This window comes from Meriones unguiculatus, chromosome 17 (assembly GCF_030254825.1).
Source record: "Meriones unguiculatus strain TT.TT164.6M chromosome 17, Bangor_MerUng_6.1, whole genome shotgun sequence".
Taxonomy (NCBI): Eukaryota; Metazoa; Chordata; class Mammalia; order Rodentia; family Muridae; genus Meriones; species Meriones unguiculatus.
The window spans coordinates 74,898,419-74,925,216 of NC_083364.1; the positions used below are offsets into that span (position 1 = coordinate 74,898,419).

The 26,798-nt window shown below is 38.7% G+C and overlaps 1 pseudogene; it reads right to left on the reverse strand.

The window, feature by feature from the left end:
* Positions 1–26,798, reverse strand: part of LOC110556205 (wee1-like protein kinase 2) — a 52,295-nt pseudogene that overhangs the window by 4,329 nt on the left and 21,168 nt on the right.

The window sequence follows — 26,798 nt, forward strand, 5'->3', positions numbered from 1 at the left end:
GAAAACGTGGAATGTCTTCAAAATGTAATTTTGTTTCTAAATCTCAATATAGAAAATTATTCCAATTAATCAAATGAAACACTTTAAGTAAGGTATCAGTATTTTTTTTTCATGCTTGCTTAAACATTTCTAAGAGTAAAGTTTTAGACAGCTTAGATCCTGAAGAAATTCTTCTCAGCTTTTGCAAAATAAATCTAATTCTCATTTTATAATCAGGAAATAAATCTTAGTTTGCACAACATATTCTCTTTTCCCAAAGTCCTTCTCTCATAGGTAAAGAAAATAAAAATAAAAAGTTGGCTATATAAAACCTTGTCTTCCATTCATCTTATCTCCAGGTTGACTAGCTTTGATAATGAATAACTCAGAGAAAGTATTCATTGTATTGAAAGTGATTTCATGCCACCATTTTCATATCAGAGGAATAATCCATTTGTTTGTCCTGTGAATGTGTACCCGTATTCGCATAAAAGATAAAATTGCTTTTACAATACATTAATTTTTCAGTCTTGGCAGCTCAAGTATTATTTTTCCTAATGTCATATATTTGCATAGCACTTTAGACTTCAAAGAATCTTATGGATTTTTTTTTTTTACTACATTGAGCCCATCACAGACTGTGAGTTATGTTAAATGAATTTGTACTTTAATACCTTTGTGTTTCCTTGAAATGCTGGGATGCATTCAAAATATGGCATTGGTATCATTATGCTAAATGGTACAGATGCACACAAAGCCGTGTATTTTTAATTTTCTAAGGTCAGGTTGCTCACCCTTCCCCGCATTGCTACAGCTGTGATGTGAGTTCCCAGAAAAGAGTGTAAACTGAGAAGCCTTTGCGATGACTGTTGAAACACCCCAAATCTGCCTGAATTTTATTTTCTGCTTTATTGCATGCAATTTGCTCTTTCTCCTATATATTTTTTCACATCATTACTCCTTTTCAAGTTTAATCCATTAAGTGTTTTGTAGAATTTTCCTTCAGTGTAATAGCCTGACACATTTAGAATACAAATTGTATACCACGCCCATTTTCCTTACATCATGCTGTACCTTGAAAAGTTGTTTGTATGTATCTCTAATGTGTTTTTACATGATTCTGGTACCAGGCTGGCTTGCCTAATAATTTTAGAGTACCCTAGATTGAGGTCCTTCCTTTCCAGTTTTGGACAGAGCTGTGAGAGTTTCTGTACAGAGAAGAAATCCTGATTTTGCCCACTTTGATTCTGGACATTTTTACATGATTAGGCACAAAGAGGAGATGTGGTTTTGAGGACCAGAACACTCTTTTTACTCTGGTCAGTATCCAGGTAGCTTCTTTGTACCTTCAGGCTATAGTTTAAAAGACAATAGTATGCAACCTTTATCTTACAGAGTTATTTGTTTTTTGTGCAAGTGTGTGCACGTGTTCCATTGTGTTCCATTGTATGTATCTGTGGTTCACATGTGTGTTGTATCTGTGTGTGTGTGTAAATGGGTGTGTGTGCCTGTGCACATGTGCAGAGATCACAACAGGCTGTAGGGTGTCTTTCTCTGCCCTCTCTTCCTTACTTGTGTGGAAGAAGGCATCTCAGAGTCTGAGTTCCCTGATTCAATACCCAATGATCTGCCTGTTATAACACCCAGAGCCAAAAATGCATGGCCCTGAACCATGCCTGGGTTTTAGGTAGGTCCTGGGGGATTTGAATCTCCATTCTAGCAGACCTGAGCCTCTGTCAACCCCCACAAAACTCATTTTTTTTCCTTTCCACTATTTATATACTTACTTGTTTTGAGACAGGATCTCACGTAGACCAGACTTGCTTCAAATTCCCCATGCAGTTGAATGAACATAGCTTCTGTTCTTGTTTCTACCTCTAGAGAGTGCCAGGATTCCGGGTGCACTGGGATGCCAGGCTTCTGTGGTACTGAGGACTGAAGTTCAGGAAGGCTAGGCAAACCCTCTACTGACCATGCTTCCCCACCACCTGCCCCCAGCTCCTTTCCAGAACACTTTGCTTGCAGACTCCACTGGCCCACCTGAGATGCTCCCGCTTTGCAATTTTAGAAGGATTTCAACCCTGATAATGAATTCTTAATATATTTCTAACTAGATAATTCTAACCTTATTATCTTAAATTTTATACTAATTTAGTGCAATAGGTAGATCCAAGATACAGTATGTTTCACACTTTAGTAATCTGGAGGAGCTTAGCACAAATTACATTTCACATTAACCATCCTAAAGCCATGAAAATGAAAGTATGCTCCAGGGTATTTGGTTAATTGTGCTAAAAATATATTCACACCATTTGTGTAGGACATAAATGTACCAAAGTACTTCTTTAACTAAAATACGGGTAGTTTACAGTAGTTTAATTTCTTTGCTTTCCCATTCATTTAAGATGTGAACAATAATGACTATTTTGATCTTTTGCAAACCTAATAGGTTATACTTACATACCTTTTATTGTTTTCCAAGTGTGGGAGGAGATCAGTAAAAAAAGACCTGTGTTTATTCAAGATCTTAGTTGCTGTTGTTTTAAAACAAAGTGTATTTATTTGTATTTATTTATCAACAGTAATATATTTTAGAATTATATATAATAGCATCAAGGGGAAAACAAGTTTCTTATTGTTTTTAAATTCTTGGCATGTTATACTTTCAGATTCAGTGACAATAAATCATATTCTCAGGAATTATCAGAATTTTCAGAATTATGAATATTTTAACTGTACTTCTAACAATTATAACACTCTACTATTTGTTTTTTTTCCACTTTTTTCTTTTTATGTTCAGTAGTGCACATATGGTACAATAATAAACTAAGAGATCCCTCAAAGGTCTATGGAAATATCATTGTATGACCTCTTCCAAACACACCCATACTAATTCACATTTTTCTAATGAAGGAATAGATTGATAAATAAATACAGACCTACATCAACTAGAGATCAGATTGCCCTCTTTTCTCAGAAAAATGCATCATCTTCTAAACATGTTATCTGGATAGGATGTCTGCCTTCTGTCCCTGCAACTTGATGCTTTTTAAAATAGTTCTCTATTCACCTAAGCATCCTAAAAAAACCTGTTTAGCTAAGACTATCTTAGGTGATCACCAAATAGTTATTTGATACCCGCTGTCCTTCAGAATCCAAGGACTTGCTTATTGCTGATATTTCCTTGATTTCCTCCCTCTTGCTTGTTTGGATTACTTGGAATTCTCTGTCAGGCTGCCTAGTCTCAGAGCTGCAAAATCCCATGCCATAAACAAAGCACACTTCTTGTAGGCCAGAGCCTATGTCTGATGACATAGAGCATACAATAAGTATGAATCCATACAGATACATCAGTCGGACTGAGAGTGGTTCAAACAGATGCTTTCTTAACTCCAATAACCAACTGACCTTTCCAGTGTAGATATCTTGGATTTCTCCAAGTTCAGTTGTTTCTGGAGTTCTTCTTCTGTCTTCTCCAGGAAGGACCGGAGAATTTGACTTACAGCCAGGGCTGCTGCAGAAGGTCTCTCCTCTGGATCAAGGTGGACCATGTTCTTGAGAAGACCATAAAAATTATCTGAGAGCTCCTGGGGAATCTCTGGAAAGTTCCCCTTGCGGATATGATGCCCACATCACAATTGATGGTAACGACTTCTCTTGCGGCTATTGCAATTGTTAACCCGAAATCAAATATGTCTGCTTTGGGAAGGTGTTGATAATTCTCTTGCAAGACCGCCTTAGCCAGGAAGCAAATATCTCCTTCTTCCACTTCAGGTTTGTTGAGTGATGTCATATGGTCCAGGACACCAGTTTTATACATTACACCGGCAGAGAGAAGCCAGTCAGCTTCACTTTCAGCCTCTTCTTGGGCTATAGGAAAGTCCCTATGCATTTTACTACAAAGATGTTACGGGGTTTGATGTCCACGTGCACCATGCCAGGGTTGTGGATGTACTTAAGACCCAAAAAAATTTGTAGAAGGATGCCTTTGAGTTTGGCCTCTGGGAAGTGATTGCCAGATGCAGCATTTATTTTCAGATACAGCAGCTTGCAGGCTCCCACCATTACCGTATTCATTCTGGATGACCACTTGATCATCTTCTGCCCATGAAGAATAGTAGCGTATCACATGGGGGTGATGGCCAAGCACTGCACGAACATGAACTTCATGCAAATCCAAATCATTTGATAATCCTGGAAAAGATTTTGCACAGCGCTTTATTGCATAAATGCGTCCACCCAGCCTCTTAATGCACTTGTAGACTGTACCAAATTCCCGGACCCCAATTTTTTCTATCTTCAACAATTCTTTTTCATAGCAGTAAGCCATATTAGCTTCTTGTAGAACACTTCTCTTAACAGGTAGCCACTGATTTGGTTTGCTTTCTCCTTCTCCAGTTTCCTATCTAAAAAAGGACAAGGCTTTTCTTTCTTTCTTTCTTTCTTTCTTTCTTTCTTTCTTTCTTTCTTTCCTTTCTTTCTTTCTTTCTTTCTTTCTTTCTTCTTCTTCTTCTTTTTTTTTTTTTTTTTACTATGTTTTCATAAGGCAGCCTTACCAGGCCACAGAAGAAGACAATGCAGACAGTCCTGATGGGACCTGATAGGCTAGGGTCAGATGGAAGGGGAGGAGGTCCTCCACACTCTACTATTTGAAGGGGAAAAAAATTTATTTCAACAGTAAGAGCCTACAGGAATATTCATTAAAAAGCTAATTCAAAATTTACAACTCACATCTCATGGTGAAATAACAGCTGGTTATTGTTGTATAATGGTGCAGCAGGGCCACCATGGTGGCTTATGCCAAGGTGTAATCCCTGAGGAATTCCATGACATGCAACAGATCTGGTATAAAGGAGCTTTATACTGGGAAAGGGGATGGGTATAGGGAGGGGCTAGGGTGAGTGGGCCATGAGGGGGAGAGAGAGAGAAAGCAGGGAGGGAAAGAAAGGGGGCACCTATGACACACAAACACACACACAGGTGGGAGGGCTTTTATTCCCCACCACTAAAAGTGGCGCATCTGGTGGTGGCTGCAGGTCATAATATAAGACAAGACATTGCTAGGACCTTGAAGGGAGGCCTGCGAATTGCCTCTACACTAACAGTCATGGAAAAGCATGTGGACATTGCCCACTTAAGAACCTACTCGGCACTGAAAATTTGTTAGAGCAAAAGCATTGAAACGACTTACCACTAGCATGCATTTGTTTTATTTTTGAATTACCTTTTGTTTCTCTTTTCTGAATGATATACTATACTTACACATGGACATTTGTTACTTGTTACTTATATACATGTGTGCACTATAAGCTAGGATCCATATGAGGGAGAATATATATCTTTTTTTTTCTTTCTGAGCTTGGGTGACCTCACTTAATAGTATACATTCTAAGTCCACTCATTTTCATGGAAATTTTGTGATTTCACATCTCTCTAGAGCTGAATAATATTTTATACATTTTATACATGTACCATGTTTTCATTATCCAATCATCTGATGGAAAGCTCTGTTGAAGAAAGCAGCAGTAAGCATGTGGGTACAAATATTTCTTTTTTTAATTAATTAATTACAATTTATTCACAGATTTATTCATTTTGTGTCCTGGTTTTAACCCCCTCCCTCATCTCCTTCAGTCCCAACCACCCTCCTTCTTCTCCTATGCCCTTTCTCAACTCCACTGATAGGGGAAGTCCTCCTACCCTTCTATCTGACCTTAGTCTATCCGGTCTCATCAGGACTGGATGCATTGTCTTCCTCTGCGGCCTGGTAAGGCTGCTCCCCACTGTGATCAGAGAGCCAGCCACTGAGTTCATGGTGAGGAGTTGTCTGGGTGCACACTCAAGAATGAAATAGCTGGGCCATAAGGTAGTTTTATTTTATTTTATTTAGACAAATCTCCAAGTTGATTTTCATAATGGCTCTATTAATTTGCACTATAACCAGTAGTGAATAAGCATTCTTCTCTCTCCACATTTTCTCCAACATTAGTTGTCAGATTTCTTAGAATTCACTGGAATGGATCTCAAGACTAGTGACAATTTGAATTTCCTTGCTGGCTAGGGATGTTGAACATTTCTAAAAATAGCAATTGGCATTTGTATTTCTTTTTATCCTTAGACTGTCTATTAAGTTTATCAATCCTTTTAACAATTGACAGTTTCATTTCCTTGGTATTTAATTTCTGTAGTGCTTTAATAAATTCTGGATATAAATTTTTATCACATTTTTAACATAGGCATAGACTCACAAATTAAGAAAAATCACAGTTAAGTTAATAACATGTGGAAGAATTATGTAGTTGTTGTTCACTCAAGACTTAAAGCATTGAGCTTTGATGTATTTCTTTTACGTTGGATGATTTAAAACAGCTTATTATCAGATGCTTATTATCAGTGGATGTACATTTCCTCAAGGAGACAGAACTGTATTAAGCTTTAAAGTATCTGTGTCTCAAAATATCATCAGAGGCAGTTCGGTGTTTTCAGATACTCAAGGAGGCTTTGAGAAGATTCTAAAGTGATTTTGATTAGCAAGCTTCACATGGAATAATTGTGAGTGCTTCCTTCACATTACAGGTGATTTCTTGAAACACTCAAAAATGTCGATCAATCAAGTGTGCTACGTTTATTTTGCTTCGCCTTGCTTGATTTTTTTAAAATGCCCATACTGAAAAGAGCCGTTAAAGACGGTAAGATATCTTGAACATAAAAAAGCAACATACTCCACCACTGAATATTGTTTGGCAGTCTACGCAGCAAATGCTATTTTTCTTGCTTCTTGCCTTTGCGGATAGGACCATTAGGCATGATTGTTTGCCCTCTTCATTATTCTATTCCCCTTTTGACTTGGTGGAGTTTGAGACACGGATGATGCTTCCCTTTTGCACCCTCTGTCTTAGCTGTTTAAGATTTGAATTGTTAATGTGTGTTGATTATTACAAGCTCTGACTCATTGGATTCCATTTCCAAGGCTGGAAATAAGCAACTTGGTGAGAAGGAAATCACTAGTCCATTTGAATGCTAATTGCTACACAAGCCCTGTACACTGTATCAGAGCTTAGCATAAACATGGTCATCAGGGGAGGCAGAAAAAACCATTAACATGCTCCCCAGGAGACTGAGCTCATTAGAACCTACACTGATATCCAGCAAAGAAGGGAAAGAGTCACTTAGCTGGACTGGTTCCTCTTCTGGATGTGCAGTTCGTGTACTTTCTGAGTTATGAAGCTTTATATTGCCTTATTTTATTAATCTTCTAGATACTAGCTAGAAAGGACATAAAGATTGTTAAGCTTCTTAAACTACACAAGCAGTAGCTAAGATGAAAAAAATGACCAATGAAATAGAAAAAAAAAATTCTACACTAGAATGAAGTCCAGGAAAGGAGGCTGTGTCAAATTCCTTTTCTTTCTTGGAAGTGAAAACTGTCCTTCTATCACAGTGAAAAAAATTTCAAATTTTCAAAGTTTTATTAATGAGCCACATATTCTAATCTCCAAAATGTTTTTAATTATAAATAATCACTTTTGTCCCATCTTGACTGCATTGTTCTTTCAAGTAAGAATTGCTTTTGACGGTTTTTTAGTACTATCTTTGGAAAGTTATTAAAGTAATAAAAGTTTTAGCAACCGCATAAAACAAGCCCGAAAAGACCGGGCCTGACATCAGCCAGAAGCAGATCTGAAAGCAACATTTCACAAGACAGAGTTCTGCTTGACTCTACCTGAGTTTTCTATTTCTTCCCATGCCAATTTACATAAGCTCTTTCGAATAGAATTAGATTTGTATCAGTTTACCTGACATACAATCTTTGCTGTTAACTATCAGTTCATTTTTAATTCTGCATGGGTCAGATAATCTGGGCTGATGGTAAACCCAGAATCCTGGGACCTGTGCCTTGGGAAAACCTGGAGATCCTGCTGAAGATATGACCATGCACTTCAAAGAAGTGCATTAATTAAACAGAGATACATCTGTTCATTCTCAGTGAGCACAAGTTGTCTGTTTTCCTAAAAGATGGTGATAACACTGTGCAAACGGCATGTCTTCTGAAAAGACAAGGAAAGAGAAAAAGAATCCTTGTGTAGTGCTTGAGGAACTGCAGACCAAAAGACTTTGTCTTCTCAAATTAATTAGTGTTTACCAGGTTTTAGGGTTCTCATGTAAAATGCTATGTGTTTAGTTTTGACATCAGATTATTCAAATTGTTTTCCCACAAGTTTATGTGTTTAAAGTGACATGAAAAACTATGTATAGTTCAGCACTCAGGAGGTTGAAGCAGAAGGATCATGAGTTCAAAGTGAGCCTGAGCCATATAGGAGGACCACATCTTAAACAAAAAGGGAATGTGATGGCAACAAGCACAGCATCACAATGTCCCTTTACAAGTGTCTTAGTCACTTCCATTTATAAACAACAATTTACTTCCCATTTCTGTAGTTAGGAAACTTCAAAACCAAGGCAGTGATGGGTAGGCTTGCTGTCTGATGAGGAAGTGGTCTCTGCTTCCAGGATGTTACCTTGAATGTTGCATCCGCATACGGCTAAGAGTACGGAAGGGCAAAAACAGAAGAGCCTTCTTCTTGTCTTTTCTGTGAGATCGTTAATCTCCTTCAGGAAGACCCTTCCTTCCTTCATCAAAGCCTTGCCTCTCAACGATACCATATTGCAGGCCAAGAGTCATGTCATGAGTTTTCAGAGATAGTCAAACCATAACACAAGGTTCCATTGCGTAAGTCAAGAATAGCAGGTAACCTTCCGTTAACAAATGTATGTTGAAGGACTTAACAAAAAAGTATGCCAGACAATGTACTAAGTTTTACAATGAGCTTCTCCTAGAGAGGACTGGGTAGTTTGTCTTTTATAGCCCCCCACTTTTAAAACAAATTAGCTACAATTTGATAAATGAACCTGTATTCCTAGAAATTATCAGCCTAACAATATTTATAAAAATTTTTAACCTGAGTGTGACAGATAGAACAACTGTAATTTATATGCTCGCAAACTCTCTAGTAAGATTTATTGCAGCCCAGTAGAAAAGGAGATTCAATCAGTTGGGAACAGAGTCAATATTTTGAGAAAAGGAAACTCAGATTAAGAGTTAAAGCCATTCATTCATTTATGTTTGCATCAACTGTTCACTGATTAACAAATACTTACATGGTGGTGGTCGTCACTGCATGAACCTAAGCTTTGCTTCCTATCAGACTCACACGTGTTTAGGCATAACTTGAGGGACTGGTGGGGAGCAGGCAGGCATGAGTGTTTACACAGAGGATTAGAAAACCTCCTTGAAAAATAAAAAAATTCATCCTAGAGGGGGAAAAAAGGTCAAGAAGGGTGAGTTTGGTTGATGGGTTGCTGGCAAATACTAAACACAGAAGGAAGGCAGGATTCGGAGCATGGTGCATGCCTCTGAAATGTGACATAATCCAAATCTCATTATCTAACATGATTAAAGTTGTTGGATGTCAGGGCTGAATCATAACCGAACATGTGCCACTCAGAAGCGATACTGCTCTGCAATGGCTGTGAGGCAAAAAGAGCAGGAGGCATTGGCAGCATTGGTGCCCATGGTGATTGCAGCACCAGTGGGGCATAGAACTGGCAGTGATCATAGTGTAAGTGCCAGCAACAGTGTTGGCAGGTGCTGCTGTGACCAAGCCACTGGGAAAGACGACCTTGGCAATGCCAGTGTAACGGCTAGATTCTCTAACTAGCCCTATACATTCCAGGATGGCACTATGTAGGAAAGGCCAATGATAATTTCTTTCCTAGATGATTATATTATTTTCTGAAGCAAGATGATCTTGGATAAGAAGCAGCTAAAAATCATTTAATTTCTATGCATATTCAACTGGAGCTATTTGGTTTTCATGGAGGTTGCAGTTGGATCTGTATGTGTGTTATTCAAAAAGAGAAGTTGTATTTCCACATCGAAAGTCTTCAGTGTTCAAAGATGGGTGAAGTGGCTGAGATCACTCTGGGAAAAAATAATACGATACTAAAAGAATGAAAAAGATTCAAAATAGGATTTGAGAGTGCAGCTATTTAATGTCTATATTCCTTGACTGAGTAGAGCTGAGTGGAATTTAAAGAATAAAACTTAAGGGGGAAAGAGGGAAGGAGGGTGGGACCTAGAAGAGATGATGGAAGGGGCTATAGCCAGGACACAAAGTGAATAAATTGTAGTAAGTAATAGTAATAAGGTAAAAAAAGTAAGGAAAAAAGGGCTTAGTATATGGGCTAATGATAAGTGATAAAGAACAATCCAGGTAAAAAGCAGATAACAGTAAGAAATCAGAAATGAATGAGTGAAAGAATAAATGAATGAACGATCATGATACATTTTTTTATTTTTATTATTTTATTTATTTTTATTTTTTTTATCAGTTACATTTTATTAACTCTGTATCCCAGCCCTGTCCCAATCCCTCATTCCCTCCCAGTCCCTCCCTCCCTCCCTCATCTCCACCGTGCCCCTTTCCAAGTCCACTGATAGGGGGGACCTCCTCCCCATTCATCTGATCCTGTTTTATCAGGTATCTTCAGGACTGGCTGCAAAGCCCTCCTCTGTGGCCTAACAGGACTGCTCCTCCCTTCGGGGGTGGGGAGACCAAAGAGCCAGTCATTGAGTTCCTGTTAGAAATAGTCCCTGTTCCCCTCACTTTGGGAAACCAATTGGTTACTGAGCTACCACAGGCTACATCTGAGTGGAGGTTCTAGGTTATATCCATACATGGTCCTTGGTTGAATGTCAGTCTCAGAAAAGACCCTGTGCCCAGATATATTTGGTCCTTGTGGAGCTCCTATCATTTCCCCATCAGACTAACTCCCCTTCTTTCTTATGATTCCCTGTACTCTGCCAAAGGTTTGGTCATGAGTCTTTGCTTTGAAAACACTGCTAGTTAGAGTCTTTCAGATGCGCTCAGTAGACTCCTGTCATACGTTCAATGCACATCCCATCTGTCTTTCTAAATGAGGATTGATCATCTTACCCCATGTCCGCTCAATTGATTATCTCTTTTAGGTGTATAGATTTCATTATGTTTATCATATCTTATATGTCTATATAAGTGAGTATATCCCATGTTTGTCTTTCTCCTTCTGGGATATTTCACTCAGAGATCATGATACATTTAAGAAATGAAAGGAGCTGAGTATAGAGGTGCATGGCTTTAATACCAATACTTGGGGTGGGGGGAGGCAGGTGGATCTCTATCAATTTGAGGTTATACTGCTCTACAAAGTGAGTTCCAGGACAGCCAGAGCTACATAGTGAGACCCTGTTTCAAAAAAAAAAAAAGGAAGTTAAGTAAAATGACTGAATACCAGTATTTCAAAGGGAAGCAGGAGCAGAGAGGCACTGTTTACTCAAGCAAGAACCCGCTTATAAAAATGTTGCATGTAATGTATTTCAGACACGGGACTCAGAGGACCCATACTGGATCTAACCTGAGAGCCTCCTCTCTGAAGACAGAAGCATCATGTGAGCTTACAAAGTAGGGAACCAAGCTGTAGTCCTACCAAGTTTTGTTGTTTGTGATATAACAATGAATGACTAACATGGTACAATAACCCCAGTGCAACACAGGCACACATAGCTTTGTGGTCATCAACAACTTTCTAATTGGACTTAAGGTCTGCTCAACAAGAGGGAAATTATGTCTGGTCCTCGAAGCCAAGCCAACATTCCCTGGGGCTAGTTAAGTCATGGATCTTGGAGGAGACCCTATAATCACCACTTTACCAAATCAGCATAATTACTAACTACATTCTAAATATTTATCCTTATATCCACAGACAGGCATGGTTCTCACCCTTCATCAAGGAAATTTTTCTCTGTAACAGATGGGGAATATCACAGAAAAAAACACAACCAGTCAAATGTAGAACTGTGGATCCCAGCCCATACATGTATAGCACAACTCCTGCACTGAAGGCTCAGAGGTCAGAAGTGGGAGTTGAAAGACTGTAAGAGGCAGAACAGCAGGGCATTGGCTGTGAGATTGTGTCTTCTAGAAATGTAAAAAGCTGCATGAGGTCTCACCAACATGGATGCCTCAACATGGACTTAACAAGGATAAAACATGCTAACCAGGAAGAGGAATGTTCAAGAGGCCTCAATGGTAGACAAAGAACGATGTGCTTCTAAGGAGTGCTGAAAGTTCGAGAAACACTCTTTCCCCAAAGAAGAACTCCCAAGAGGTCATTCTTGAAATCACGTGCATACAAGTAACTTTACATGGAGAGGGCAGATTTACAAGTGTTTATGTGCATTTCCACAACATTGTTTCTATTCTTCTCTTCGTTTAGAAATGTGAAAAAATGTGACATTTTGTTCTTCATTCACACACACACACACACACACACACACACACACTATCCTTAACAACAGTTAAAGTGAAAGAGGCTATGAATTTGAGAGAGCAGGGACAGATACATTGGAGAGGTTTGAGGTAGGAAAGAAGGAAATTATGTAATTTTTTAAGGATCTCAAACATAAAAACATCGTGTTCATGAGTAATTATTAGAAAGTTTCAGTAATCACAGGGCATGTATGCTGTCATGGAAAAATAGAGAAAGGACAATCATGCCAACTAGTCTGGGACAAGCTGTATTAAACCACAAAGACATCCTATGTCAAACAAGGGGAAAGGTGAGGTCTGATACTTGAGATTGTCTTCCGACTTCTATATTGGCCTTGTGGGGTATGCAAACCCAAATTCTCTGTCTCTGTCTCTGTCTCTCTCTCTCTGTCTCTCTCTCTCTCTCTCTCTCTCTCTCACACACACACACATACCCACACACCCAGAGAGAGAGAAACAGAGAGGGGGGAGAAAGAGAGAAAGATGAATAGAAAGACAAACTGACAGAGAAAGACAGACTGAGAGAAGAACAGAGACAGAGATAGAGATAGATAGATAGATAGATAGATAGATAGATAGATAGATATGGATGGACAGACAGACAGACAGATAGATAGATAGATAGATAGATAGATAGATAGACAGACAGATAGATAGATATGGATGGACAGACAGACAGACAGACAGACAGATAGATAGAAACAGAGACAGAGAGGGGTAGAGGGAAAGAATACTTAATAGCCAGGAAAAGATTGAAAAAAATTGACGATAGTAAGTAAAGATAACAATTAAGGAGAGATAATATGAACTAAGAAAGGAGAGAAGGATTTCCACAACACTGTTCTTGCTCTTGCCTTTTTAGAAATGTATTGTTCATAATTTTTATTTTGACACGCTTCATCGAATACTATTTATCTCCTTAAAGAATAAAAGAAATCAGACATGAGTATTAAGAATGTAGATTCTTCTGTCTTAAGTAAACTGGCTTACCCTAAAATAGAAATGCACAAGGAAGATGTTTAGCTAGTGGAGAAGCACCACAAGAAGTGTTCAGATAGCCATTGGCTGGAAGCATTTCTCCAAACATCTGGAAGAGGTATGACAGAACACATTGCCTATGGGAAGGTGTATAAAGAACTACAAGTAACTTAAATGTGCTTCTGTTACACAAAGCATAAATCTGACTCCAGTTAGATTGTGGATTTTTGTTTTGGTTTGTTTTGGTTTGGTTTGTTTTGGCAGAAGGAAGCTTGTGAGATTTTCTTTTTATTATTATTTTATCTATTACAGTTTATTCACTTTGTATCCCAGCTGTAGCACCCTCCCTCATTCCCTCCAAATCATGCCCTCCCTTCCTTATCTCCTCCCATGCCACTCTCCAAGTCCACTGACAGGGGATGTCCTCCTCCCCTTCCATCTGACCCTAGTCTATCAGGTCTCATCAGGACTGGATGCATTGTCTTCCTCTGTGGCCTGGCAAGGCTGCCCCACCCCTTCAAGGGAAAGAGTCAGTGAAGGTGGTGGAGAGATAAGCCTGAACCACAGCAATAACCACACAGGGTGTACTTGTAGCATTGGAGCATGCTCTCTCTAACTCCTTTGCCACACTTCTCCCCTTTTTCTTTCTCTTGTCTTATTTTTTTTCTTTTCTTTCTCTACCTTCTGTTTTTGCTCCTTATTTCACCATCTAGCCTCATGTCTTCTGTCTGCTTTCATGTCACAGGCATTGTTTTGTCCTCCCTGTATTTACCTTTTCTTGGTCTCTCATTTTTCTGTCTTTGGCTTTCCCACATTCATAGCTATTTATATATGCATATGTATGTCTCACAAGCTAGAATCTGCATAAGAGAGAAAATGGTAGTTTTGTCTTTCTGAGTCCGAGTCACCTTGTTTAATATTAACTTTCCAGATTCATCCATTTTTTTCCTATAAGTTTCATAATTTTATTTCTGTGCATAGCTGAATGAATTAACATTGTACAAAACCACATTTTATTCATGCAGTTATCTGTTGATGAACATCTAGGCCATTTCTATTTCCTTGTCATTGTGAACACAATATACAAGTTGCAGGATATGAAGCCCTTTGTGTCTATACCCAGGAGTGGCATGGCTACATCATATAGAAATCTTTAACTTTTAAAGAAATGACTCTTCATAGTGATTTTCATAATACAATAGTTTTTATTTTCCTGGGTCATTTTTATAATTTGGTTCTAGTTAGTTCTAAATGTTGGAGATGGTGCTGATTCACCCAATGCTATTAGTTCCACTCTGCTGAAACATTTTTACATAGAAATACTGGATCATATTGGGTAAAATACATAACTTGATCAATGATGAGATTCACTGTGTCTTTTTTTCCAGTAGTAAAGATAGTTTATATCACTTAAAGTCAGATTTCTTGTGTGTTTACTCTTACACACTTGATTTATGACAAAACAGTTTGAAATGACAGAAAAATATTAAATCAAACATGGCTTCAGTGATGTGCATTGTGTATTACTATACCTCCCATCTCCTTAAAATTTTCTTACATGTAATTATTTGTCTTAGGTTTGTGGATATATGGGTATAACGCATTGTGCATTTTTAAGTCAGAAGACACTTTGCAGGAGATGGTTGGTTCCTGTTACTGTGTGGGTCCAATGGATCAAATTTAGATAATCAGTCCTGGCAACAATTGCCTTCACCATTTTGCTTGTCCTGTGGTTCCTCTCCAGCAGGCAGGCTCTGCATCAGCCTCTGGTATGTGTGAAGCAGGCTGTTCTTATCCCCTTTATTTCCTTATTCCCACTGGTAAACTTTATAAACTTTGCTAACATTGATAATAAATTGTTACTCATCCCAATATCAATAATAATAAATTACTGTTACTGGCTGACACCGCTCTAACATGTGGGTATCCTCCACAATTACCGACGCTGCACTACAAATAGGAAGCATCTACATCAGGAAGACTTTATCCCCCTCCCTTCTTCCACCACACTCCCTTTGCCCCATCCCGTTTTCATGCCCTTTTTGGACACTGAAATTTAGTTAGATGAGGCATTTACTTGAGTGAGGGCAATTTACAAGTGTCTACACCATTGAGGGTTGTAGACTCTCCCTCCCACCACAACTGTTAACTGTGTCTAGCTTCGCAGAGAGGCATTGACTCTTACGAGCCTCTCTCCCATCGATAATGGGAAGTTGATATGACTGGTGTTTCATGGTATTGTTTCTGATTCTCCAGCTTTTGCATGCTTTCTACTCCCATGTCCATGATGCTCCCTAAGCCTTGGAGTGTGTGATGTAGCAGTCCTGCTTAGGACTGAACACCCCCAATAGTCACTTATTGTCAATGCATTGACTAGTTAGTTATAAGATGAAACACTTAGGTCCCTGATGATTTATATATATTGCCAAGGTATTTAATTGCAATTATACTATTATTCATTATTTTTATTTTATGTGTTTTGATTACACATATGTCTGTGAGGGTATCAAATTTCCTGGAACTGGTATTACTGGCAGTTGTGAGCTGCCATGTGGGTACTGGGAATTGAACCCGGGTCCTTTGAAAGAGCAGCCAGTGCTCTTTACCACTGAGCTATCTCTCCAGCCCCCACAATTATACTATTATGAGGTAAGTTTTATCATGCCCATTTTATAGATGAGGAATCCTCAAATCAGAAAATTTATAGACTTTATGTAAGATCATGTTAGATCTGATTTGGAGTCACTCTCAAACTGGTTACAATATATCATCTTTCCACCATGTTATGTCGCATAGGCTAAACAGCTAGAAAAGCCCAGTAGCTTATTAAATAGGTAATCTACATATGCATCTGTGCATGATTTTCTCTTTTGTATTATGAACTATTGACATATTTCAATTAGATAGTCTCAAATCTTCAATGTAGTTATGAAGTACAAATAGCTTAAAATGTCAGATCACCCATCTTGAAAATGAAGGCGAGCACAGATGCGCCATACAGAATTATGGCCAAAGCAGCCAGGTTACATCCCCACATGCATGTGAGAAATTGCCTATCTACAAACGTCAGGCCAGCTATCACTGACATGTGAATATTCTCTAGCTTGTATACCACTGCAGTTTATTAGTATCTTTCTCATGCTTTCTTCTCCACGTATAACCTCTCCACATTTTAAACTGAAGCTGTTTTTGTTAGCATTAATAGCAAATAACATCACCTATTCCACGCCAATAATATTATATGCATTATAAGATATATTAATATAACTTAAGATATCCTTGCTGATTTCTATTATAATATTTAGGTAGTTTCATATCTACTACTTATAATATTTATTTCTATAACTACAGATATATGGTTTATCAGACTAAAACTTGCCTAACAGGAAAGAAATCTGATTAGTTGAAAATGTGTATCAGTAATCACTGATTTTAACATTTTTAGCAAAACTGTCCTGAGTGAACAAGTTAGGAAGAGGCAGAATTTTCTAGCTACTGCATAAAATGTTTATTTCAAAAGAAAATGTTTCTATCAGCTACAGAAGAAAACTGTGAACCATATAGCTTTGAACAGCATTAGGACTGTAAATGAGAATGCGGTGCCTAACCACTGTGAGACGTTTCACTAGCTGGCATTCTACCTGCGGGTTTTGTATTATCAAATAAACCTACACTGTTTTCGACCTTGCAAAATCTCTTTTGAGCCTCACTGAGTTTTAAAGCCTTAAATCAAGATCCTGCCAGGATGAGATGATTCTTGCAAGAATGATAACCTGCAGATAAGGTGAAATGAAATTTGGTTGGATGTCAAAATGACTGGGCCTAACTCTAGCAATGGAAATGTCAATCAAAGGGTCTCAAGTCAAGGCTAAATCCAAACTTCTGTTTGAGTCCTAAGACTGGATACCTGGGTTATTATTGCTTTTGTTATATTTATACAACCTTAGATTCCAAATGTAAAAACCAGCCTGTAGCGAATAAATATCAGGGCCTGAGTACACTGGTAATTTAATTTGAAGTAAGAAATATGTTGGTCCCAAATCCCAAGCATTTGTACCTTGTAAATCAAGTCTGGCATGATGGACTCTAGTGGCTGCTCTGTGCTTTTCTGTTGGTGTGGTTATTGTTTCCTTGTGAAGCTGGGGTTGGAGATGATGTGATGTGGGACAGCTTTTAAAGTCACTCCGGGGAAACAATATGCATGTGCTTTTATTTTCATAATACAACGTTATTGTTGATCACTAAATTATGCACATCTTAAGCATATGAAAGTATCAAAAAATTTATCGAATTGGCTATATTGAAATGGCAGGTTAAGCCACATAATAGACAGGGAATTTTCTACCCTTGTTCTCTGAGGGTGGTGTGAATTATACTTGATATGCATCATGGTCTGGACAAGAAGTTTTACTGTACAAGCATAGCTTTCTAAATATTACAGCTCCTGAGACTGTCTTCCTTTTGCTTAAGAATGATATTTTGTAAACCAAATGCTTCTGCTTCTACTTATTAATAAAATAATCAGCCAATCCCTACCTCCATAGCAACAGAAACCGCTCATCATTCACACTATCTTCTTAATACTTCCGCTAATAGATTCTTCTGACTATATATTGATAGGAGTGAGTACAGTATAGCCAAGTTGAACAAGAGACCTGGTTTCAAAAACTGAAGGCAGTGATCCAAAGGAGACAACAGAGGCTCCATAGAGGATATACAAATTGGTAGGATATATTCGTTTGTGCTCATGAACTTGCAATGCAGGTGCAGTCTAAATATGTATATGCTTTTCTTTGTTGTTTACCTCTAAAGGATTCAAGACTAATCCTTCAGCATTTCTTTCTCAGAATGGTGACATGATCCACTTCTTTTGAAAGAAACTAGAGCAGCAGAGAGAAAAGATTTCTTTGGCATCAGTGTGTGCTTGTACACACATGCACATTCTTGAATTTGGGGACTGTGCTAGCTCATGTGTGGGTCCTCTTTTGTCTTCTTGGATCGCTCTCCTCTCTAGTTTTGGAAACCAGATCTCTCATTGAACCTGGTTAGACTGAGTGAGCAGTGAGGCCCTCACTCCTAGCAATGGGGCTGCAGTGTGAGCTCCGACACCCAGCTCTCACATAGTTACCACCGATCAAACTCAGGTAGGTCTCCAAGCTTGGGAGGCAAACAATTTGCCCACTGTGACATCTCTTGAAGCCCCTTTTGGACATTTCAAGTTTATGTTTTTCATCAGCATTGAACATGTAGTTACCCAGTATGTAGGGAGAGGTGACCCGAAGTAAGCCTCAAAAACTAATGTCCGCATCATCACACGTCAGTGTCGCTTGAAGCTGCAAAGCTGTGTTAGAGTTTGGAGAAGGAGGCAGTGCACAGAGGGACACCTAAGATCTGGCCCATGGCATTCAATCCTTAATTTTTTGGAAGGTAAGGTTAGAAGTGACTGAAATGAGAAGTCTATTTCTATCCTCTTTAGGTAGGGAGGACAATGACAGGTCAGAAATTCAATGTTATCAAAGTTCATCTTGCTGAACCAACGTCTGTTGGTGTTACTTGAGTGAAGATGTAGCTGAATAACCAAGAAGCTCACCCCAACATGGCTTGTAAAGCTTTGTCATTGGAGCTTCTTCTACATCTTCCAGGCAGCTATACCACAAAAAGCCTCCCCCCCAAGGTTTTAGGGCTTATAGAACCTCAAAAAGTTGCCCTGTGAATGATATGAGTCTCATGATTTTCTTTAAGAGTCTCATGATCCCTGTTCCCCTCACTTTGGGAAACCAATTGGTTACTGAGCTACCATAGGCTACATCTGAGTGGAGGTTCTAGGTTATATCCATACATGGTCCTTGGTTGAATGTCAGTCTCAGAAAAGACCCTGTGCCCAGAATGACTGGCTCTTTGGTCTCCCCACCCCCGAAGGGAGGAGCAGTCCTGTTAGGACACAGAGGAGGGCTTTGCAGCCAGTCCTGAAGATACCTGATAAAACAGGATCAGATGAATGGGGAGGAGGTCCCCCCTATCAGTGGACTTGGAAAGGGGCACGGTGGAGATGAGGGAGGGAGGGAGGGACTGGGAGGGAATGAGGGATCGGGACAGGGCTGGGATACAGAGTTAATAAAATGTAACTGATAAAAAAATGTCTGATTGCATGCGGGTTGATGCCCCAGGTCCCGCCTCTGAGAAAAAGGTATCGGACTGGTCTGATGATCTTTGGGTGGATGACACCTAAATGAACATCGGTACAAAGTCCCAATTTATTTCTAATATCGGAGATCAGACCTCTACTCTTGCCTGATGCGTCTAAAACAAAAAGGGGGAACTAGAGAGCTGCGGAATGCTATGCCTTAAAGATGGAGCTGGTTTCCGCCTTCCACCTTCCCGATGGTGAGTGCTCTCTGTCACGAACAATTCCACATTTGGCTAAGGCTGAGGATCTGGCTTGCCTCCATGTATGTGGACCTATCTGCATTGCCCACATGGCTCGCCTGGGTTGGCTACCCAGAGGCTATTTAAGCTGTGGGCTGGCTTTCCCCGGGGTCAGATGATTGTTCAAGGTTCCTGAATAAACTGCATTGAAAAAAAAAAAAGAATAAATTTGGCATGAAAAAATCATAAAAAAACATGATTATTAATAAATTAGTTAACATTAACATTATATTTCAAAATCTCAAAAGTCTCATATGCTAATCCCTCAATTACCCACACACATGCACACACACAGCCAGCATCCTGGGAGTCTTCTGAGTTAACTCTTTTTGGGGCCTTCATTCTCATCATCAGTGTGAATTTGCTTCACTGTGCTCTGTAAAATAAATGGTTTAACAAGAAAAAAAAAAAGAGTCTCATGATCTATCGTGTGGCTCATGAGTTTTCTTGAGTCCTTTGAAACTCCCCTTTATTACTCAAAGTAATGTTTTAATGTTGAAGAAACACACACACACAATTTAGGCCACTCTCAACAGTTCCAAGTCATTGCTTTAAGTCAGCTACTAACGTGATACACATTTTTTAAAGTGGTTTTTTTTTTAACATCTTCAATTTTGTTTTTTTCCATTACAGGTAACAAGAATTAGGGATGTAGCTCAGTTGTAGAGTGTTTGGTATAAACAACATTCCTGGTTTCAATCTCCAATACCGCTCACCCACACATACACAGAGAGAATAGTTTTATCATATATCCAAGCAGCACATATTATTGGTTATATTGTAAGATGTCCCCAAGTCAATACATTGTTTTATCTATTTAACTGTCATCCAGCTTTATGATCTGTATAAGTATTCATTTTTCTACATAGTCTCTCTATATCAGTCACTAATTTATCTACACTCTTCTCTCAGATCTGCATTGGAAAGCCTTTCAGTTTAAATTGCGGGTATTTCTCAGATCGCCAAAGTAAAAGTAATCATCTTTATATGTATGGCAGCAAATGTCCTGTAGAGAAATTATATTTATTCTGATCTCCTAGTCTACTTTCAGTCCTGAAGAGAGTGGAAAATAAAAAACTTTGCCTCCAAGTTTCTGAAAATATGCTTCTGTCAGTTAGACAGAACTGCTGGAGACAATCGTAACTGCTTTGCTTGGGACATCCATTTTGCTGAGCAGTAGGTGAGGAGGTGTGACGATTGCTCTCCTAGTATTCTATTCTATTCCAACATCGCGTGTTTTCTTCTGTTACGCTTAGAAGGGAAAGTAAGGTTGGAGAGATGGCTCAGCGGGTAACGTGTTTGCCTGAGAATCTGACTTTGGGACGCTGGGACCCATGCGAAAGCTGGGCACACAGCACACCTGCAGCTGCTCCCAGCGGGACAGGCGGAGACAGAGAAATCCCAGGGGCTTGCTGGTGAGCAAGTCTAACCAAAGTGACAAACTTCAGTTCTCTGAAAGACCCCATCTCCCAAAAATAAAGTGGTAGGTAGGGTGATGTAACTCAGTGTTAGAGTTGTCTACCCTGCAGAAGGCTTGGGTTAAGTCCCCAGTACTGCAAAAGGGGAAACAATGAAACAAAACGAGCCAGGCAGAGACGCCATTGAGGGAAGACCTCTGGATGTCAGCGTCTGCTCTCCATGTGCACCCGTCGGATGAACACAGCCCCCCTCCCTGCCGTAAACATGAAGAAAGTTTTAAGAAGTGAAGAAAAGTGGAATTTCTGTAGTGGCGTCACAGAGTCCATGAATGTGGACATACCCTTACGGTGGCTCCAGTTTTAGGCTTTCCAATTCTTATGTTGATTTGGCATGGGGATCATTTTTGAAAACTGCACTAAAATTCCAATACCTCTTGACTTTGTCAGTTCTTAAATCTCTTTCTCAGTTGCTAGAGTTTTCTTGTATTTTGTGTGTTCCGTTTTCTTTCCCTATAACATTCTTGATTGAGTCAAATAAAAAGGAAAATTTAGAAACTATTACCCACCTTCTGTTTTTATCCTATTTTCTACCCTTGTCAACGACTTCTTCTTCTAACACTATATGGTCTGGACTCCTGGCATTTTCAGCCATATATATTTATTGTTTATATAAAAATATATAAACAATGTATATAAGAAATAGTCACTCCAGCTTGTCTCAAAAATGTGTTCACTTTTCTGCATTTGCAAATAGCACCTTTCCAGACCTTTGAGGATAAATTAATTGCTTTCTCCTCTGCAATTCTACACAACTCCTACATGAATTTCTCCTAAGGTTGTCTCATCACACTGAGTTTTTGATTATTAATTTAAACATCAGGCATACCTGCCTCTGAGCTTCCAGCAAGCAGGAAAACAGTGTCTTTTATCTGCTTCTTCCATGCTAGGCCTTAGATCTATCAAATTGGTTCTAATTTTTGTTGTTTTTTTTAAAGGTCTATTTTGTATCACAGTCCTCGTGGAAGTTTTACTATCTAATCAAGCCACAACGCTGATCTCATTTTTTGTCATGACTCTACCTGCAACGTTGCTTATATTATGACTTGAGAAAAAAAATGAGATACCCATTGACCCAACCTATTGAGGCATAGCAAGGGCATAGGCATGCAATAATAGATTCTAAGTTTTATTGCTTTAAAACTAATTCCCAGAATGTTGGCTTATATCCAGCTTTGTAAAATCTATTTCATTATTTCTTCCAGACATTACTAGATAGCTAATAATAGACAGTGCTGATATAATATCACTTCAAATGTTTGTCACTTGTAATTTCATGTTGACAACAACCTTAGAATTTGCTAGTAAACCAACGTGTACTCCTTTTAAGGATAGTGAATGTCTCTTATTATCATTCATAAGAATAATCACCCGCAGTGAGACAGGCAGGCAGTCTGTGTAAGAAGGTAGAGTGCAGACTAAGCAAGTTCCTGCCTGCCATCAGGGCACTTGATTTCGGATGGGGAGAAAATACAGACACTTGAACAAAATAATGGAAAACTCAGTAAGTTACATAAAAATGATATTAACGAGCTATGGCTTACACAGGGTGTTCCTTAAGGATGGGATGGCAAACGAGCAAAAGCTTGGGGAGATGAGAGCTGGTGCGTATGTAGAGAACGATGTCTGTGGCAAGCACTCCCCACCATAACAATAGTGAGAGAACAAGAAGGAAAGAGATTTGTGTTTATGATTATAGAAATGTGAGGGAGTTCATGTTTTATATGTACTTGTAAATGCAAAATACATAGGATCATGTGTAAACTCAGGAGCAAAATGTTTCTTTGTAGCATCTGCCTCATGTCCATATTATTTTTTTCTATTTAAGTCATCTCATTTTACAATCTATCAGTCTCAGAACTACATTATCATCCCATCTTATTCTGAGCATGGTTTTGTGCAATAATAAATTAAAATCATAATAGTTGCTACCAGTGTCCTTGTTACTCAGATTTAACAGCCATTAAAATGTTTGGCATTGTGCTGTGGAGAGAAATGGGTGGTCTTTGATGGACATCTATACGCATGTAAGTAACTCAGTTGTAGCAGCCCCATACTGAAAGCTCTTTCAAGGCTTTGTACATTCGTACAAAGCACAGTCTTTGTTTGCTGTGAGTTAATAGCCTTAGCAAACATGTAGCCCAGATGGGTTTTGAATGAAAGGTGACCCTGGAAACCAAGTCACCTTGTTGGATGTATGAGAAGGGAAATAACTAATTACCAAGGAACAACTGTTTTAGTTTGTACACCAGGTATATAAATCCCTGGAAAGATAATACTTCTTGATTGAGGCTTTGATAAGGATAGCTACTTCTATTTGCTATCTCTGAAGATATCTGAATACTTTTCAACATATTTCCAGACAGTTGCCTGCTAACTTCAGCTACAACAGAGTAAAGGGTGGCTTCTTATAACAGTGGCCCCCAAATGAAAACAATATGACATCTTCATAAGGGTGATTGGAGGGCTAACTGGTGTTCTAAGGAAAGACAGAGAAAAGGTGATTTATTCCATCTGTATTATATTATCATCTCTGTACTCTGACAGTCACATTATAGTTGATTTGCAATCTAGTCTATTTTGCTCTTAGTGCTATCATTAAGCGAATTCCTTGAAAAGATGGAGAGAATTCAAAAAGGTATGTGTATGTGTGTGATATGTGTGTGTCTGTATTACTTCAGTGTGGGTATTTTATTTTCTTCAAAGAATATGCCCGTGGCACGCCTGGGTTGGCTACCCAGAGGCTATTTAAGCTGTGGGCTGGCTTTCCCCGGGGTCCGAGAATTGTTCAATGTTCCTGAATAAACTGCATTGAAAAAAAAAAAGAAAAAAAAAAGAATATGCTCTAAAATTACAAAACATGAATTTTTATTACACTACGTCCTGACATTTCCCCACTGTTGCATATTTAAAAAAAACTAATCTTCTAACTTAAAACTACATGTACAATCTCATTAATTGAAAATATACAGTCAGGAAACTAAAGAGATCTCTGTATTCATGAGCACTGGCTGCTCTTCCTGAGGTCTTTTAGTCCAATTTCCTGCAACCACTTGGTGGCTCACAACCATCTGTAATGGAATCTAATGTTCTATTTTTTTGTTTGTTTGTTTTTTTGTTTTTTTTTAAAGACATGTGTATATGTATGTATTAAGTATTTCTTATGACTGACACTTGGGACTTCGACTTATGTGTATTCTTGCTCACCAGGTGCCTTTCTGACCTCACTTTAAAGATGGGAGCAGTCAGGGAGGACAAAAACTAGGTGATCCAACAATAAGATCACCTAGTTACTAGCATCACATTAGGTCAACTTTGCCTTCCATCTCAGATTATTTTTATATTTTCAAAAGAAAATAACCCATCTCACAAATGTTGTAAGGCAAACTGCTCTTGAATATTTCACTGCATGCTAGTTCATATGTACAATTAAAAATTAAAATCCAACTTGTCATTAGGAAATGAGAAAAAATTAATCCCCGTTAATTGATGCTAAACTTAATTTACTCTTCTAACACTGGACAGGAAACCTAAGCAGTGGTGACACCATGCTAGGTGCAATCAGGGTACCAGCCAAGTCACTCTCCATGACTTTGTTAAATAGTTGTATGAATGAAGTATCACAATGTGGGCTTCCTTCCTTACACGTTTGTTCCTTGCGATTGCTTTACTTTTTGTATTACAACCCACGTTGAATTTATCTCAGTGATTCTTAGATTGACCTGGGTCCTACAAAGCAAAGAGTAATCATCCCTAGATTCTAAATCGACTGTAGTCTAGCCTTATTGTTCCAAATCATGGTGGGCAGGAATATGTATGCTAAAACTAGCCTACGTCTATTTGTTCTGAGAAAGACAATAGAAGGAGTCAGGATACTGAGAAAATGCACAGTTCATCTTTATCCTTTTGGTCATCCTGAAAATATTTATAGAATTCCTATTCTCTGCCAGGGATTGTGCAAAGTATGTGATATATAATGATGAACAAAAAGACAAGGACTCTATTCTCATGAACTTCAAAGAGGTACCCAGTTAGCAAACACACATGCCTACAAATCAAGTTTTGCACAGAAAAGGTGGGTGGAATGAGTTCATGAAACATAATTTGTGCTCATGTGTTTAGTCTGGAATGCAGACTGGACTTCACCATGTATATGCCATTCACTGTCTTCTGTTAGCAGCCCTTGACTCCTCTAGTGTTGTAGGTGACAATTAATATTTATTATTGGTTTATCTTTTGTTAATGCTGCTATTAATCCTAAACATCCATATAACCAAATCACCACACAGAGACTAAGATTTATTTAATTAACCTAGAACACAATGCTGGGCAATAGTTACTCCATCTTAAACCTCCAAGCCCTCATAGTTTCCTAACATTTAGGTTTACCACATTATATTTGCGTTTAGTGATATATTAGGTCTAGTCCATCTCTCCATGTCATTCCAAGACCTCTGCTCCTGCCTCTGCCTTCCCAGCTCTCTTCTGCCCTTCTCTCCTCCTCTGCCTCCCACCTTCCTGTCCTCTGGCTCTTCACTCTCTTCCTGCTTCCTTTCCCTTGCTCAACATTGTGGCTAGTTGCTTTATTTTGGCATGTTTACACAAAGCTGAGACAGGTGATGCTTACAACAAGCATCACAATGCAATGTCCGGATTGAAACCAGAGAGTGGGGGAGAGAAATCAGCATTTGAATGAACAAGGGTAAAGTGTATACATTCCAAAGTGTGTAATGTATAGTATATACATTATACCAATGTTATATATATTATACTCTAGCTACATTTGAGTTCATCTTTCATTGTTGTCTGTGAAGGAATGTGACACACTAAAATGTCCAGAGCAGCTCAAGCAAAGAGCAAATTACACAGTGTGGTAGTGGTATTTTTATGACATGTAGTCAAAATTTAGATACTCATGATTTTTGATGAGATAAAATGAGTATTTAAGGAAATGCTGGGACACAGACATACACATCTACACACACACACACACAGAGAGAGAGAGAGAGAGAAGGAGAAGAGAGAGGGAGGGAGAAGTTACTTCTGCAAGATTTTATGTAGCTAATTATCTAATTAATAATTTTGTTCAACTTAAAGGTTTATTCTTTCAACTTTTATATTAGTTTTCTCTTCAACCTTATCTTCTAAAATTACTGTAATACTTAATTTTATGTGTCAGTTTGAATGACCATGAGATGTCACCAAATATTATGTTGTACATATGAGTGAGGAAGACTCCACGTGAGCTTAACCACTTTAAAGTTTAGCCTGAGTAAGGCAGACTGTTCTCACTCATGATGTGAATGGCCTCATCTAACCAACTGAATCCCTGAATAGAATAGACAGACTGGAGAGGAGGGTCCTTCTCCTGCCTAGTCACTGGAGCTAAAACACTAGTCTTTTTAAACTTTGGACTCAAAGACTGAATGAAACAGCGGGTAATATTTCTGCAGACTGAGGCAGCTTGCTTCAGAGTGGAACTTGTCTCATCCTCTCTCTTAGGTCTCAGGCTTTTGGATAGATCAGAACTGCTTGCTCATTGATTCTCATGTCCTCCAGCTCTTAGACCTGT